We start from the raw sequence: 18,536 nt of genomic DNA, 5'->3' as shown, positions 1-18,536 counted from the left end.
AGGACCTTGGAGACATAGGGTCTTGGGAACGTAGGAGCATGGGAATATAGGATTTTGGGAACATAGTATCTTTGGAACTTAGGACACTGAGAAAAAAGGATTTGGGGAACATAGTATGCTGAGAACATAGGACCCTGGGTACTTACTACCCTGGAAACATGGGTAACATATGATCTTGGTCAAATAATACATTGAGAACATACATATGCTCTCAACAGCTATGTATAACATTTCACAGCCAAAGAGCTGGATATTTCCCTCTGAAGCTGGTAGAGAACAAAACAGAGCTAAAAGAAGAGTAAACAGACTTGCATTTGCCAGATGATCAAAAACACGACTCAAAATCAATACTAATGTTTCTCAGTGTTTGCTGGATGTGTAAGCATGACCATTTTTACAGCTTGTTGTACCGCCCCCAAGTGGCCCAAAAAAATCATTAGTGCAGGTTTAAACATTAATGTTTCTGTTACCAAATATCTATAGCTTGTGGTATTCTCAAGGTCAGCAGATAGTGGACTGATGGCCCTCTTATTTCGTTTAAGTGGCTACAAGATTTAATTTGACCCCATTTATATCTTTGCTATGTCCTCAACCACCACAGTAAAGTATCCCAGTCTACTTTCATTGAACAGAGAAAGTAACTAAGTATCAACACAACATAAACACAACTGAAGTTATGAAAAAAAAAAAAAAAAATCAGACTAGAAGCTCTCATGGGTTTAACTTATCGCGTCCTAATGAGTTTGCTGAGACTACCCACTGTATCTATCACTACGATCTGCTGTAAATGATTCTTGCAGGATGGAACACTGAAAGCTTCCCAAGCTCTGTATTTACTTTAAGAACCTGGAGCAGAAGACAGTCATCAGGGCAAGTCTGAGATCTGCACGTCAGAAGCAAGATAAGGTGGTCGTCTATTTAGAGAAGCTGTGCAAATAAACAAGAAGCAATGATGCTCTTGCCCTTCCAGCTGTTGTTTTGATGAGGAGTGCAGTGACGTGCGCTGTTATAGCAGCCATGTTATGAATTTAACAGCAGACTGAAGCCAGCATTTTTTAAGTCGTACATATTGATGAATACAGATGATACCATAATCTAGCGCTGACAGAAAAGGATGCAAGTCTGCGCAATCTTCAAAATCCAAATCTTTTAATCTATAAAAGAAATTAACCTTCAGCGGCTTCAATCAGCCGGCGCTTTAATGTGAGCTTTAAAAGCGAGTTTGTTATTGAGCTAGATGCCAGGAGGTTTGTATTCATATACTTGTTCAATAAAAATCCCATTGAAACTGGTAATTTTCACATTGAGAAAATCGGCTAATCTTGTTTTTGGAAAACAACTTAAACTGTGTTTTACCTCAATTGGACACAGTGTTTAGACTAAAGATTGGTAAAGGACTCCTACACACAGCACTGCAGCAATAAAGAGAGAGCAGCTTAATCCAGGCACCAATACACAACAATACGGGGATTTAGAGTTGGACCTTATTGGGAATGGAAAGAAAGAAGGGATGTGGACAGAATGCAGAGTATGGGAATGCTTATTAATGCACACAGATAATGGCCGTAAATCTGCAGGTGTGATTAGTTGATTATCTGTGCTGCACATCCTGATGAAGATTGCATTTAAATGAAAGCCTAAACGAGGCCTTTTACTCTGATTAGGCTATCACTCAGAGTATTAACGGAATATTAGCGTCCTTGTAAATCCACTTATTGATCCTGTGACTTCAAATGGCTAAATCGATGTAATTTATCTCAGGATTGCCTAATTTGTTAACAGAATGCCCATATTTTTTTTAGGGTTGTTTCTCATTTTGGTGCTCACAGACCGACACAAACAATCTCAAAAAAGATTATGAGGAAATCACAAAATGTTCTCTCCACGGTCCCATCTGCAGGGTTTGTTGAAAAACCAGAGCTGACTTTAAAAAAAAAAAGAAAAAAAAGATGCACCCACTGTTTTGCTGTTCACTCCCCCACACACACATACATAAAGACGCCCAGATACACACACCGTTCAAATCCCCTGACTAGCATACAGACAAACTAGTGGTGCAGAGCAGATGAGAAAGCAAGACAGAAACGGGAGGAAAGAGAGAAAGGATGGTGTTTAGTTTTCATTATCCACACTCTTGTTGCTTGTAGTGTCACCTTGTTCTCCGTCTCCTCCTCTCTCTCACTTTATCTGGGCTGATAGAATGTGTGCAGAACGCGGGGAGACGACAGCTAGCGCTGCACATAATGCGATCTCATAAATTGAATAAGAATATTCCTTTTTTTGTTTTCTACAGCATGAATATTATCACTTCTTTCGCCCATTTCCCCCTGACCGAAAATAGAAGCTGAAATCCAGGGAGGAAATGGCAGGAACTGGTGTGATTTATGGTGTGACTAACTGCTCATGTGACGCTGTGGCCTAGTTGGGACTAAATAGACTTATATACATGGAGCTGGCTGTACTGGATGAAGAAGCTGAGCGCGCATGTGTGTGTGCGTGTATGTGTGTGTGTGTGTGTGTGTGTGTGTGTGTGTGAGAGAGAGAGAGAGAGAGAGAAAAAACACAACTGGTTATAAAAGTGAGGCTTGTCACTGGAAGCGTGATACCAAATAAAAGTCATTGAACCAAAAGCCAACATTGCTTTCAACTGAGTGCAAAACATCGATGAACTGACCATTTAAGACAAAACGTGGCACCAGAATCAAGACAGACAAGACTCTTTGAGTCTTGGGCATTATTACTTCGCACCTTGAGGGCCACAAATTTGGATTACCTAGGATAGTGAAGTTATAACCCACCCTACTCTGCCCCGATTGGCTCATCCTGGCACTTTCACTCTAACACAAACCAATCTCACCCCTCTTGCTTAAGTCTAACAAGCCCACCCAATGAATGCAACAAGTACAAGCTAATCAGGGAGAGCGTATGTTTGGTCATGCAAATTCGCCTGAAGGCCACATCAGTTTTGTGACAATTTTTTGATTTAATTTTCCAATTTTGCTTTTGCTCCCATCTTTTATCTTGGAGTAATAATAAAATTTAATGGCAAGGCTGCAAAACTGGAGTGTAAGAAAGGGGCTTTTATTTCACATTTAGCAAGCTGAGCCTGCCTGCACAACTTGTCATCTATGACCAGCAGAAGTCTGATTTACCACTGTGCATCTGTCAGATGAATCCAAAATGTGTCTCTCTAGGCCCTTAATTTTTTTTTTTTTGCATCACCAGTGTTCAAGTGGCCCCCTTTGGAGAACCGGGCCAGTGGGCCCCATACAATTTAAGTTTGAGTCTCCTGTCTCTTACAACGAGGGCACAAGCTGATATTATTCACAGTGTTGAGGAAGCTACTTTGAAAGCATAGCTTTGCAAGCTACCAGTCACTTCACCCTGGAACAAGTTAAACTACAAAGCTACTCAAAAGAAAAAAATGTTTGGGGAACTCAATCTATCTAGAAAAATTAGTTCAACTACTGTGTAAAATATGATCAATTTACAATGTGTAATATGATAATAATAATAAAAACATGCGCCAGAAAAAAAAGCCACTCAATTTAGTTAAAATTGCCCTCTTGTTCACAAGTCATACATTAACCAAAAACATAAAATATCACACTGATTATTGGTAACTTCAAGGAATGTCAGTTTTGTTTTTTTAGGAAGCAGTAAAGTTAGCCAGCTAACTTCTAAAATAGCATGCAACAGCTTCAGGAGGTTCAATTGCAGTAAGGAAGTAATGGTAAAAAAAAGCATATCCTTTCTTTTTTATGGCCAAAAACCGTTTATAATTTCAATAGTTAACTACATAAAAATGTAGAAAAATTCACTAATTAAATCACTATGCAAGTTTGAATAAAGCTACCAGGAAGCTACTGCAAAATGTAGTTAAACTACTTGTTTAATTACATGCACTTCAGTCCTCCCCGACACTGATTATACGTGGTAATTCATTTGCTCTAAATGTGACTATTTTCGTGCATAAAGATACCAACTGTTCCAAGTTTTAACTGTTGACTCCAGAATTGTTCTATAAAAGTCAAAACCCACAATAAAACCCTCCAATTAAACCAACTTACATGCATGTAGGTGCATGTTGACACGCAGAAAACATCAATCAAATCTGGTTAAGATATGGTTAAAAAAAACAACAAACTGGTAGGCGACATGTAATGAGAGGTACAGATGGATGGAAGGAGAGAGATAGAGACAGAGGAGAGGAGGGAATGAGTAACCAAAGGAGGGAAGGAGGATAAGTACTGAAGTCAGCTTATTATGTGAAGAGCAGCGGTGTAGAAACATTGGAGGGTATGTACGGATGAGGGAGCCTGATGAGAGAGAGAGAGAGAGGGGGGGGGAGGGAGAGAGAGAGAGAGGGAGAGAGAGAGAGAGAGAGAGAGGGGGGGAGAGAGAGAGAGGGAGAGGGAGAGGGAGAGAGAAAGAGGGAGAGAGAGAGAGAGAGAGAGAGAGGGGGAGAGAGAAGGGAGGGGGGGGAGGCGGCATCCTCAGGGGAGAGCTGAGCACATCTGCTGTGTTCCACACAGCCGGGCAAGAAAACTCCAGAGCTGACACACTTTTACTTACACACAGCCACAGACACAGACACAGACACACCAACATCGACACCGACACCGACACACACACACACACACACACACACACACACACACACACACACACACACACACACACACACACACACACACACACACAAACACAAGCTCACACTTGTTTCAAGGTACGTGGCTACACACACAAATCAGTGTGCGTCTGAACACATGAACACAAACTGAATATACAAAGTTTATGGCTAAGCAAAAAGACACGTTGCATTTGCACACACACACGCGCACACACACACACACACACACACACAGACTCACACACAGAGTCCTGAATAGTTCTCCAGGGTACCTGCTCAGTGACTTGAACATCTCTCCACCAACAGAGGGAAAGTTTTGCAGCGAGTGGCTTGTTTGAAGTGATCAGCGGCTCTGTCATTAAGAGGCGATATGGGCAGAGGCACTTACCATCTGTCACCACACTGTGGCAGCCCTGAGGCTACCTGCTGTGTGTGTGTGTGTGTGTGTGTGTGTGTGTGTGTGTGTGCGTGCGTGCATGTATACGTGTGTTTGTTGTAAACCTGAGTGAGTGTGGGTTTCTCTGGAACCAACACAAGACTGTCCCCACCTGTGGTTCATCACTATTATGTGCAAGTGAACAAGTGTGTATGTTTTCTGAAGGACAGTGCATGAGTTTGAATGTATGAAAACACCATCTGCGAGTTTAAGAGAAATCAGTGTCAAGAGAAAAGAAAAAGGGTTTAGAGCTATAAAGATTTGAAGGTAAGGAAAACTGAAGTGCCAAAGAAGGAGCAATCCTATGTTCTAATAACGACCGAGAAGAAAAAATGAAAAAAGCACAGCAACAGTAACAACTCCAAAGCATAAAGGACACATAATTTCTCACTGACCTTGTACTGACTACACAGCAGCAGTACAACACACACAATCCTGTCCTTTCACTGCATCCTGAAAAGAATCAGCTCGGAATTTACATCATGTGAGACATCTGAAACCTGCTTAAAGCTTTAGATTGTTTTAAAACTTCTCCATCATTTTGAGGGCTGGTGACTGTGTGTGGAGGCGGTTTGGGTTAAATTACGGGCTGTGACGGTTTCTGTATTCGTGCCGAACCATCACGGCACAGGGGTCACGGTTCTGTGCACGCAGCTGCATATAGAATACATGGTATGTAGACTGATGCGTGTAATGTGGAACTGAAGTTCATGGGCATGGGTTCTGCCCGGACACATTTAGCTGTACCCTGTTAGCAACATGTGATGAGGTTAACACAAGAAGCGAACCGGCATTTGAGTCAGTCACAAAATGAAGAAGACCTGCCTGGAGTTTACCGGCTAACCGTTACAACAGCTACATAGAGAGAGTTGTATAGAAGACAAGGATGTTGTGTGAATGCTCCTCCAACATGCTATTGCTCATTCAACAGCATCAGTCAAATGTGCCAATCACCAGCATGAGGAAAAAATAACTCGGAGCCTCTTGCTTTCATGCAGCCTCTGGACATAGAAGCAATTTTTAAAAAACGTTTCTATTTATTTTGTATATTCTAAATTTCATGTCATAAGAGATTCTTCTCAAATTGCCCATTGTGACCTATTGGCTTTTGGAAAAGTGTAATACAGAAGTGTTTTAAATGATCCTTTTATATAGGGAATGCGGTTTAACAAAGTAGCCAATCGGCAAAATGCTCTCGGTCCCTAACAAGAGGATTTTGTATTTCTTTGACAATTGCATTACTGTCTGCATTTGTTTTTTGCCCACTGTACTGATCTCACACCGAACTAGCATTGAACCCTGACTCCTTAACCGAGGTATGAACCAAACCGTGACTTCTGTGTACCGTTACAACCCTAGTTAAATTACAAGGCCTTTGATGCTGACAAACAACAGTTTGTAGAGAGCAGAGGAGCAGAGGGAAAAGAGAGAATATAAATACAAGAGTAGGAATAAGAAATAGAGGGCAGAGACGAGGGGAGGCGTAATGAGTCCAGCAGATGAGCAGAAATACAAACAAAAGGGCAAACAGAAAGCCAGAATAAAAAGCGGTAACACAAAAGATAGACAACTCAGAGGGCCTGGCCAGGGTCAGTACCACTAGAAACAGACATGATCAGAGATCACTGCAATACAAAACCTCTTCACCGGCTCTGTGTGTGTGTGTGTGTGTGTGTGAGAGAGAGAGAGAGAGTGTTTGTCTTTAGACGGCTGTGAGACTGTGATAAAAGAGTCTAATAAAAAGAGACAAAGAGAACAGCCATTTGGATATGTCTGTGAGTGGGTGGATTATATATTGTTGATAACAATACATAGTCTACATTTAAATAAAGAGATCTTGAGGAGAAGAAAAGAAAAATCTCCTAGAAAAAAATGCAGATATGAAAAACGAGCTTGAGAAAGATATACCATCTTAGTGAACCTGTAATTTACCATTTTTTGTCAGCTAAAAGTCCTGAGAGCGGCGCGCTGATCCTCCATGAGCAGCCAATTAGCTTAGCTTAGCAAAAAAACAGGAAGCAGGGGCAAGAAAGCTAGCTTTGCTCCGTCCAAAGGTAACAAAATCTGCCTACCAGTACCTCTACAGCTCACTGAGGCCATGTTATATTACACTGCATTGGTTAAACAAGTGCATGTCCCAAAACTTTAAAAACAACAGGTTGTGGTAGCATAGTAGCATAGTTTAGCCTTTATAAAAGGATCATGATTATGGGTTCATTTCTTGTGACAAAGGTCACATTTCAGCAGTTAACACTCGTCTATTGAATGTGTTTATCTCCCTGGAATTTAGCAACAAGGACAAAAAATGTTCAAGGCAATGCATGATCAGTTCATAGTGTACCAAAATGAAGTGAAACTAAGGTTGCCTGAAGGTAGGCAACCAAGCTGTGATAGTAGACGATTCTTTGAAAAGCGTTAAACAACTTTTGTTTGATATTAAAGGAATAGTTCTGATTTTTTGAAGTAGGGTCATATGGGGTACTTAGACCATAGTCAGTAAATTACATACAGCAGATGTCTGTCAGCACAACCCCAGTTTGGAGAAGCAGGCTGTGGAGGGGTAAACAATAAAACATATTTTAAGCACCTAAAAATATCAATATCAGTTTAAGTGCACACTATATTTAAAATACTTTCACAGCTGTACATTGCTGTCAGACAGTGATTCCTATGGAAAAATTTAGCTGTTAGATCTTTCTTCCAAACCAGACTCCACTGAGAAAAACAGTAATTTAACAGCTTCTGGTCTACAGCTGCTTCAATAAGTTGGTTAATTTGTGTTATTGTGCGACTTTGGTAAATTCTGAACTGACACTTTTAAATGCCAAAGTCACACAAGAACACAAACAAGCTTACTGATCAAAGCAGCAGTAGAGAAGCAGCTCCTGACTTCTGTGATGTTAAATGACTGTTTAAGTTAAGAGAGCGGTACAACAGCTTCATTTTCTCCAACTCCATGAAAACGGTCACTATCAGGGTACATATAGTGTATAATGTGCTTGTGTCTGTGTTTAAAAGTGCACACTCCCTTGTAGGTTATCTCAGGGTCATGTCATAGTTTCACCATCCAACCCAGCCCAAATCAAACCAAGCCAAACCAAGCCAGACCAAACAGAACTCCAATGCGAGGCTGAGGAGAAGAAGGAGGAGGAAGACGGGGGAATGAGGGGGAGCGCCTGTTGCTTCACGGCCGGCTGGAAAGGTCTCGATCCGGGGCCTGGCCTCTGTAATCTGCCCCCATCAGCCATCCAGCGGAGCTCCAGCCTCCCTCTCCCTGCCTGCTATAAATACACCCAGCCTCTGCTTATAGCTTCTAACCGCCAAGCCACTCACACACCAAACTATGATTAAAGGCCTATTTTGGGGATAGCTTTGAAGCTGCAACAAACACAGAGTGAGAGGCAGAGTCAGACAGACAGAAAAGGAGGTGGGGTGGGGGAGACGCTGTGCAGCGCCCACACAAACATGCAGATGTTCCCGAGCGTGCGCGCAGAGTGCCGTCAGACCCTCATCTGAGCAGGTACCCCTCTTTGAAGCAAAAAAACAACACCACACACACAAAGGCACACACACTCCCACGTGGATGCACAAGCTTTGTCTGCTGAACAGAAGACAAGTTCACAGGAGAGTCAGGTGTACGACAGAATGAGAGCATGGATACAGAGGCAGACAAGAAAGGGAAAGATATACATGCCTTTAAGAGCTAGATCTGCAAGAAAAACCTTCTGTTGACTGCGGAGGGAACTTATTATAGATTATGTGCTATTGTAAATAAGTAAGAATGAATAAGATTTATAGGATTATTCAACACAAGGAATTTATGAACTTAACTGGCTTGGGACTGAATCAATATGCCATAAAGAATAATTGCAAGAACTCTGATTAAAGTACATGTTTTTAAGCTGCACAATCACTCATCTCCGCACGGCTTAGATGTGTAAACCCTTGTTTGTTGGTTATTTGTATTCGCCAATACAGTTTTTCACAAACAGTCGTGTAAATAGAGCGACTGAATGCAGCCGAACAGGGAGAGCGAGATGAAGGGACGGGGGAGTGGGAGGAGAGGAAGTGGTAAAAGTGGATTAACACTACAACGGAACAAGTGAGCCCAGTAGGGGGATGGTTTTCGGGGGGTGAAGTTTGGAGGATGAAAGCGGGAGTAGAAGTGGAGGGGGATGAAACAGCGTGACTCGGTGGGGGGTCGCCATTGCCGTCCACAACAAGCAGAACAAATCAAGAGCTGGCTGATGCCACAAGTGAGGTTTTTTTCCACTCCAGCGTCATGGTTCAGCATGTATGACTGGTGCCGCAGCGGGCACCAGCTGGGGAGAGTTAGGCCTTTTTGTACAGTGTTGTGGTGATGACACACACACACACAGAAAGGGAGATAGAGGGGAGCCTGTGTAGCTTAATGGGTGCAGAGCAGTTCAGCTGTAGTTTGGGAATTTGACTCACTGAACAATTTATGAGCCAAAAATGACAAGCATTTGGTGATTCATAAGAATGAGGGATTCTTGTTCAAGTGAAAACCTACTGAGACTCCGAACTTGTAGGGAAGTATGTTGATAAGTCACAAAAGAATGAAGTTCAGCTTCCACACAAGCCCTCACTTCCAGTGAAGGGCTCCAACTAGCAATTATTTCATTATTTTTTTCTGCACACATCCGCTTGCTCAAGGATGTTCTAAAATGTAGACGGGAGTGGTTAGGGATTGAACCACAAGTTTATGATTAAAGACAAACCCTGCTCTACCACCTGATCTACAGCCTCAAGCAGTACGTTATATTTCTGTCCAGCTGTTACTTATTACTCAGTACATCCCCTTTTAAATGACTACAGGTACTACTGTGAGTGCTCTGCAAAATTCACCCCTTTCCAACAATCTGTGAGAGATGTGCAGCTATGTGAGGACACGTGGTGTAGTTCAATTAGAACGCTGCTACAGGGAGGAGCCTAAGATTCTGCTTATGTCTCCAAATGCTTCTGTCAGTGAATGGTCTGTGCAGGTGCTTCAGTCACCACACAGACATGACATCTTACATCCAGGCTGTTGTTTTCAGATGAGACACCATTTAAAAAAAAAAAAAAAGTCTATTCAAGAACTAAATTTATCGATCAGATCATTTAGTCCATGAAATGCCGGAGAATAGTGAAAAATAGCCATCACAAACTCTACTATCGACAAATGACTGACAACCTAAATATGTTCAATTTACAATGAAATACATAAAGCCAAGAAAATCAGTAAATCCCTCACATTTGAGACGCACAAACCGCAGACTGTATAATAAAGATGGGCGACATGACAGCTTCCCTAAAGTGAAGTCAAAACATCTTGGCTGGCTCCCTCTATGTTAATGGTTAGGACATGGGCCAAACTAAAAACTCAAAGTACTCATCAAATAAACTTTTCCCAAAGATATTTTCTTTCTTTTAGGTAGTTGTTATTACCCTGTTGTTTGTTCAAGAGCTTTTTTTTGATAACTTTGGTTTTAATTAGTTATTTGATGCTTTTAAAGGGAGTTTGACATCACGACTGACAGCTGTGTGTGTAATCAATGGTGGTAACATAGTCTTGATCAATGGTGCTGATTGGTCGGACTGGAGTTTGGGTAATACTTGATATTGCAGAGATCACTACTGTGTAGTCTCTGGCTCCAAATAGCAAAAGATGGCAGCTGCCTGCTCAGGGATATTTTGGCTTCATTTGGCGGAAATGCATTCTGCATTTTTATATACAGTCTATGGCGCAAACTGGCAAATGTGTGCAGTTTTTGCTTGTTAAGGTCATTCTAGATGCACCCGATTCATACCACGCCTGAGTACAATTGCCACTTTCTGCAATTTTTCAATAAATATGTAATAAATTAATTGCATCATTACTGGGGAAAAAAGGTAAAATTCATGTTTTAACCTGTAAACATAATTCGAATGAAAAAAACTCATCATTCTTGTATCAACTCCTTTTGTTCCATGTGTTAAATGTGCAAAAAACCCCAAGGTGCCTGCATGTGAATTCATCACACGTAAAACGCTGTTTCACATGATCAACCACATGTGCCTGCATCAGGTGTCACCCCACAAGAATTGTCAAAACAACCACATGTGACCACGTGTGTGTGTGTGAAACGTTCACTTTTGTTTTGCAGATGAGGATAAAGGACGGCAGCGATTTTTAATATAACGTCAATGGTCGCACTGCTGTTACAAGAAGGTGCTTTGAATAAGAGCAGCCTTCGAGTGGCATTTTCATTTGAATCCACGTTGCACACTTGCCCACACATCAGCTCTCACAAAGTCAGTGTGACAACAGAGAGCTCTCCAGGTCCTGACATCTGGTCCCGGCTGTTAATCTTCACTGACCAATCAGCGCAGGGTCAGGGGATGAGTGACACTCATAGCAGATAAAAAGCGGTGATGAATCTCTTTCTTCTATCCCTTCCTCCCTCTCCTCCATTTATCCTCCCAGTCACGCACAGCCTCTCTCTGCCTCGCTCTCAACCACTCATTACTGTAATTGGAGGGTTTGGGGAGATACGGCAGAGAGACAGAAAGAGGGAGAAAGAGAGAAAGGCTGAGAGAGAGAGAGGTTTCTGGAGGTCAGAGGCCCAGCCCTTTTCCACTCTCTCTCTCTTTCTCTCTGCACTGCGCTTTTTTTTCTCTCCCACCATCTCTCATTCTATCGTTCTTTTTCTAAATCAAGAGGCGTGCATTTGCTTTGGCTTTCCTTTAAAGATGCATGTGCTGCATCAAAGCTGGCTAGATTTTCAAACAACATATCAAGTTTCTGAGGGCTCTATTTCTCCTACTCCTTTCACCTCCCTCCTTCTTTCCTCCTCTCATTCTTTCTTCCTTCCTTTCTTTGTTTAACCACAGCTGCTGCGTTTTGTCATAGTTTTGGCTTACCGGCCTCTGCCATTGGGTTGGGCTGAGGAGTGTACGTGTGGTTGTTTGTGTGTGTGTGTGTGTGTGTGTGTGTGTGTGTATGAACCCGACAGGAGAAAGCCAGAAAAAGAGAGGGGAAGAGAGTGTTTGAGAGAAAAAGACAGAAAGGAGTGGGAGAAGACAGCGGCGTTATCAGTTGAAGTATTTTCTGTGTTGAATGGAAGAAGGCCAGGTTAAGGCCGTGAAAATAGCTTAAAACAACATAATGGATGCTCCAATCCGCTGTGAGCAATTCAGTAAAGAAAAAGAAGGGAAAGGACAGAGCAGGTCATGCACATGAAGTGAAAATGGGTAAAGAAAGAAAACAAGTCAGGAAGAACTTTGAGGTTTAAGGAGAGGGCTAATGATATTCTGTGTTTTTCTTATTGCCAACAATGATGTTACAATTTCGTGAACTGAAATAGAAATAGTGACACCTGCAGCTGTCCCTGCTCTGTGAATCTAAAGTTCTGATGTAGTTACATCATCTAACCATCAACTTGTCGATGGACAGCACATACCTGTCACTAAAAATGGCCACACCATTAATTAATAAGTAACTTGCAGCCTAAATTATATTTAAACAGGTGAGTTACATAAAAATTCAACCTACGTACAGTTGTCAGTAATATTGAGATTAGCTATAGAAGCCAAAACTGTTTTTTTTTTTTAAATCAGGCTCTAAACATGTTTATTTCTGCTGTAAAGTTTAGCATTTTAACATGACGGTCTTTAGAGATGGAGTGGCTCTTGGAGCTAGCCTCAAGTAGCGATTTCAGGAACTGCAATTTTTTTGCATTTCCGCGCTAATTTGTTTTCAAGCATGAGAGGTTGCTGCTTGTGCGCTAATGTTAGCAAAAACAGACAATTTGACATTACTTGTAATTACTTCATCAGTTTGCTGACTAGAATTACATTTATGCTGTTGCTAAGTGTAGCCTGATACAGCTTATTTGTCTGGGCCACAGATCTCCAGTGTTGTGTGATTAAAAAGACATCAGTGAGCCACAGCGTTGCACTGGGTAACAGTCTTCCACAATAGTAGACATGGGCAATATAATTACCTCTGAGTCAAACCCACATGCACTGTTTGATTGTATGAATCTGCAGCTCAAAATAGTCCTCAATAAACATTGAAACATCACCCACCCAGCTGATTTAGGAAATTAATTAGCCTTTTTTAAAGTATTTTTTAAGTATTTGTGACTTGCTTTTATGTTTAAGGCTTCGATAAGGTACCACAGACAGCACAGAGAAGTCAGAAAGTATTGAGACACCGACTGTCGGTCTCAGTCGTTTCGTGGAATTTGTTGCCGCCATGAAAACAATAAAATAACAGCAGCCTTCTCTTTCAACATTAAGTATGGATGAGAGGACCTTTAGCAAGAAAAGGATGAATGGGATACTTGTACAATATGAAAAACAAACCACATAAAATTCAAAATAAATCCAGACACATGCGCTTGTCAGTGATTAGAAAAGAAAAGTATGCAAATTTACAGCGTTCATTAGCAGCTCTATGAGGGCCATACATAATGTGTGAGCATAAAACGTCTCATTAGAAGCAACCCCCCCCCCATAAATGTGACATGTGGGTGGTGAGCAATAACAACAGCTCGAAATCCAAAATGTCAAAATGTGACTTTTAAAAACTAAAAGAAGTGAGAAGATAACGAGGAAAAGAGAGACGAAGAGAGAGAGAGAAAGAGAGGATGTTTGTGTTTCTTCCTCTGCAACCTCATGTAAGCCTCTTGTAATTGCTGGGTGGGGGGTTGGTGGTGTTGGTGGGTGGGGTAAATATTATCTCGCCAGCCATCTCTGCCCCACCATAACCCACCAAACACATGCACACACACACACACACACACACACAGTCCTCCTGCGCTGCCCGGAGCTCCAAATCCCTCAGACTGCCAGCCTAAGCAGTACACACACTCACACACACATATAAACAAAGGGGGATTAGATAGACAGACACACACACACTCTCTCTCTACACAAATAGGTATAAACACACACGCCCTCTGTGCCCCCACATTTTCTCTCACTGTGGATTTCATTGCTTGTCTTCTAGTCTTGCAAACACACACTGCATGCAAAAAGCAACACACACACGCATGCACGCACGCACGCACACACAACAATATGGAAGCTGTGTGTGCAGGGAGATGCTTTCATGCAAAATGAAGCGCAGGGTGAATGGTCTGCAGAGTGTGTGTGTGTGTGTGTGTGTGTGTGTGTTTTTCTCTCTCTGTCGTTCCTCTGAAGCTACTCTTTCTGTCCTTTTAAGGCAGTTAGCGACTGGCCTCTCTCTCTCAGTCTTTCTCCATGTCTCTCCACCTGTGTCTCTCTCTTACTTTCCTTCCATTATATATATCTCCCCTCTCTCTTCTCCCCCACCTCCTCCCCTCCATCTTTCTGCAGCTTTGTTTTTCCATTTCGTCTCTCTCCTATCTCCTCTTCAGCACCGTGGCAAGAACCCATCCATATAAGTCATTTTACCCAGTATTGAGCCTGAAAATCTCATTTTTCTTTAACCAAGTGGAGAAATCTGTCAACGGGTAAGATAATCCCACTTGTTTCCAATGCAAATCAATTTACGTCAAGAAATCTTTGTACTCTCAAGTGCCACACTCGAATCAAGTATGACAGAAATGGCGCGATACTCCTTTATCCCGTGTTTCATGACAGGGCTTTTATTTCCGAGACATTCGTGACAAAAAAAAGTTGAAGCTGCACTCGAGGCGAGGGGAGTTATCTTGCCTCTACAGGCAGATTTATTCACCAGTTCGTCAGAAAAATACTCAAACTGGGATACTTTATGGTAGTTTTTTTCTTCCTCATAAGAACATGCAGCTTATGAGGAAGCAGCTTTCCCCATTTGCCTGGTTTGTTTTAACCCTTTGCAACGTGAAGCGACATCACCTTTCTTGTGCTGCTATAAGACACCTTTCACAAGTATTTAACCCTTGAATCCGGAGCAAATTGTGTGATTTTTTTCAGCAAAAAGGGAAAAAAGGCAGTGAGCAACTTGGTAAGAAATGTTCCACAAATTACAAGAAATAAATAGATTTAGGAAAGTATTTTTAAAAAGCTATGGAAAATTGTCTGGGGAGAAAGAAAAGAAAAGAACAAGGGGGAAAACTATATTTATAATGCTAATAATTGCATATTTAAAATTATGTTACAAAATTATAGTAATTTTCTTGTACTTTTTTACTAATTTTCCTGGTCATTTCCTTGTTTTTTTTTTTTGTTTTTTTTTTAAAGAAAGTATTTTTCTCTTTTTATCTTTGTTCTTTCTTTTTTTCTTTCATTCTTTGCTTTTTTTTTTTTTTTTTTAATTTCTACTAACTTTCAGGTAATTTTCTTGTATTTCTCACTATTTTCTTGCAAATTTTGGGGTATTTTTTTCTTTCATAGCTCATTGCCTTTTTTCCCATGTTTTTGAAAGAAATCTAACTAATTTGCTCAAGTTTCAAAGGGTTAACCACAAGTGCAATCTGGCCAAAGTGCAGTAGAGACCACTCTCTGCCAATGCTGGCTTTGCTTTGTCACACTGGAGCATTTTCCCCAGAAATAATCGACACCGTATCGACTGTTTCCCTCCATCCTCAGGCCTCACATCCCACTGTAACGCCAGTGTAGACTGTAGCACAGACGGATGAGAGGAAGGCCGTAGGGATAAAAAAAAAAAAAAGGAGAAGGGGAGGGGTGTGTGTGATAGCGCCATGAGAAAGCTGTGTTTGAAATATCTCCACACCCCACCGCCACTGAGCGCCATTCTCCTCAAGAGCGGCTGAAATCTGAGCTCTTTGTGAAAACGCCATAAGAGCATTTGGGGTTCATACGATGAGCCGCTGCATACAAAGCACAAAAGGAAAGGGGATGGATAAAAGGCAAACAGAAAGAGGAGGGAGAGAAGGGAAAGGAGAGATAGATATGGGATGAAAGGTGGAATAGGTGGAATAGAGGTGAGAAAATATAGCTTTTTTCACATATTTTTTCTCCTGTCTTTATAGTATTTCCCTAATCCCCAAGAGAGAGAATGCAGCACTTCCCCTCTGAGGGATTAAAAAAGACTATTTCTCAGCTTGCAACAATTGGCATTGTTCAGTGAAGAAAGTCAGGCCTGGCTGCAGAGGAGGGCCGAGATAAAGAGTGCAAATGCAGTTGAGCGCTAGGATTAGACCAATGTATTGTTTTACAGAGGGTCGATGTCGGCTTCTTAACAAAAATCAAAAAGCATCCACCTCTGGTATAATGGAAAATCCTCCCTGATTGTTGTAATGGAATACATTTTTGCAATTACTGGTTTTGTATCGGATGTCTGACAAGATAAATCGTTTCAGGGCCAACTTGGAAGATTCTACTAGCAGCTGTCAGCCAGAGAAATCCGTCTTAAGGTCTGGCCTCGGTGGATTTAGTCCCGGGAAAGGAAGGAAATCTGCACAAATGTTTTATGTCAAGTTCAGCCTTGGTGAACTTTGACATGTAAATTTGAAAGTTCCGTCTTGATAGTACTAATTTTTGAGTATAAACTGCTCCACAAAGGAGGGACACTTCGAGACAGTTACAGTAGTATATAGTTAGGAGACAGAGGTCAGTGGTATAATGGCACTTTTTAAATTAGAGAAGTGCACTCAGGAGAGTGTAGATCTCTGCCAGATGGCACCTTTACAGTCAAGATGACTGTGTTTGCTAATCTTACAACAGTGGGTACAGTTCTAAACTGAAAATGTCTGCTCTGTACAGCGGTAGAGTCACAGCATGTAGTAGCAGGAATCAGATTTGACTTAGTAACGGATGACAGCGAGGAGAGTTGACCGACAAGATGATGGCAGAGGATTCTGTGTCACAGCAAAGAGCGTAATCAAAGTATTTGGAAGTAATTCAGATTAAAACCCTATGCTAATAGGGAACCTAAATCATGTTAATGAGGTATCACGAGTAGGTTAGCCTACATTGCTAACAAGTTAAAGGTGTGCTGCCTGTCGCTTGCTGCTCTTCTTCATCTAACAGCTTCCTGAAGCTGTTACCTCTTGTTCCACTGCTCCCTGTAATATTTAAAACTGATCTGCAGCCAAAAAAAGCCCTATAAAGACTGCTGTCTTGTTTTGCAGATGCATTTCTAATGAACAATACAATAGTGCTAAACTCACTTACAAACACATTGCATTTCCTGTGACTATTCTATAATAAAAGTTCATGTTTTGCTGGCTAATTGCTTTTAATGTGAAGCTGCAGCTGTAGGAAATGTTCAGTTAACATCAGCAGTAACTTAATAGTAACTTCATAGTCTTCAGCGTTCTAACAGATGATGAGTGTCATCACTGAATATATTTTCTTGTAAAATGTCTGGTAATCTCTAACACTGGTGTTGTCACAAGATTATTAACCAGTGGGAAATTTACTCATTGCATCCCTAAAACACATTTGCACTCAAACATGCTTGGCCAAACACATGATCTTTGCTGAACTTATGGCCCTTGTAGCAACCATGTAAACAAGTCTGTAAGTGACTGTAAGACCAGAGACAGCAAAGTACAGAGAAAACAAAATGACATATCCTGACTAGCTGACATGTTAGCGGTTAGCATGCAAGATGCAGTAGTTCACAAACTAACCCCGCAAGTATTCACTACATAATCAAGCTTCTAGTATCACATTTCACTTGCCACTTTTGTACTGTGAATGAGCCTTTAAAGAAACACTGTAATTAAAAAAATACAAGTTCTAATTGGGTTTCCCTGTATTAATTGTACGGTCATCTCTTGAAATATGGCAAATATACGTGTGGTCATGTGTGGGTGGGGTTAGTTGGTTTCGCTTAATAATATCTGACTGGATAAATAAATGTAATTGCCCAAAAGCTCAGGATGTCATCAAAAAACCCGATGAGGTTTTTGATGTCCAAACTGAAAAAAAAAGATTTTCAGACACATATTTGAATTGTAACAATACATAAAGAACTATTAATCCTTTTCTTGTGCCGTGTTCAGACACCTTTACAAGTATTCCAACCTTTGCACCCTGAAAAAATTGGTTTGATTTCTTTTGAAAACATGGGATGCATGGGCAATGAGCAAAATATTAGTAATTTTTATTTTCATTTTTTTAAGTTAGTGAAAAATCCCTTAACGTAAACTTTATTCATAAAAAAAGTTGTATATGTGAAATTATTCTACATAACGGTTATACAATTTAAGCATTTTTTTATGTACATTTCTTTGTTTTTTTATTGCTTGTTTTTTTTAACTCTCCCACTTTTTTGTTTGTTTGCTTGTTTGTTTTGCTGTTTTGTGTGCTAATTTTCACATATTTGTTTTTTATTGTTTTAAATTTATTTTTTAAAAACTAATTTCCTGCTAATTTTTGGGTCATTTCTTCTTTAGTTGTTCATTACCTTCTTCCCATTTTTTCAACTATATCAAGCCAATTTGCCCAGGTTTCAAAGTGTTAATACAGGGACATAGGCTTAGATGTTGGATATTTTATTTTTTAATAATTCTATTGAGACTCTAAGAAGCCGTTACCTAAAGG

General features: G+C 40.9%; 1 protein-coding gene across 1 annotated transcript in view; it reads right to left on the bottom strand.

Moving 5' to 3' along the window:
• sema4c (sema domain, immunoglobulin domain (Ig), transmembrane domain (TM) and short cytoplasmic domain, (semaphorin) 4C) overlaps positions 1 to 18,536 on the bottom strand; it is a 123,098-nt gene that overhangs the window by 43,166 nt on the left and 61,396 nt on the right. The window lies entirely within an intron of this gene.

Source organism: Plectropomus leopardus, chromosome 4 (genome assembly GCF_026936395.1).
Source record: "Plectropomus leopardus strain MGB_pleo_1.0 chromosome 4, ASM2693639v1, whole genome shotgun sequence".
Classification (NCBI taxonomy): Eukaryota; Metazoa; Chordata; class Actinopteri; order Perciformes; family Serranidae; genus Plectropomus; species Plectropomus leopardus.
This window is presented reverse-complemented; position numbering and strand designations above follow the sequence as displayed.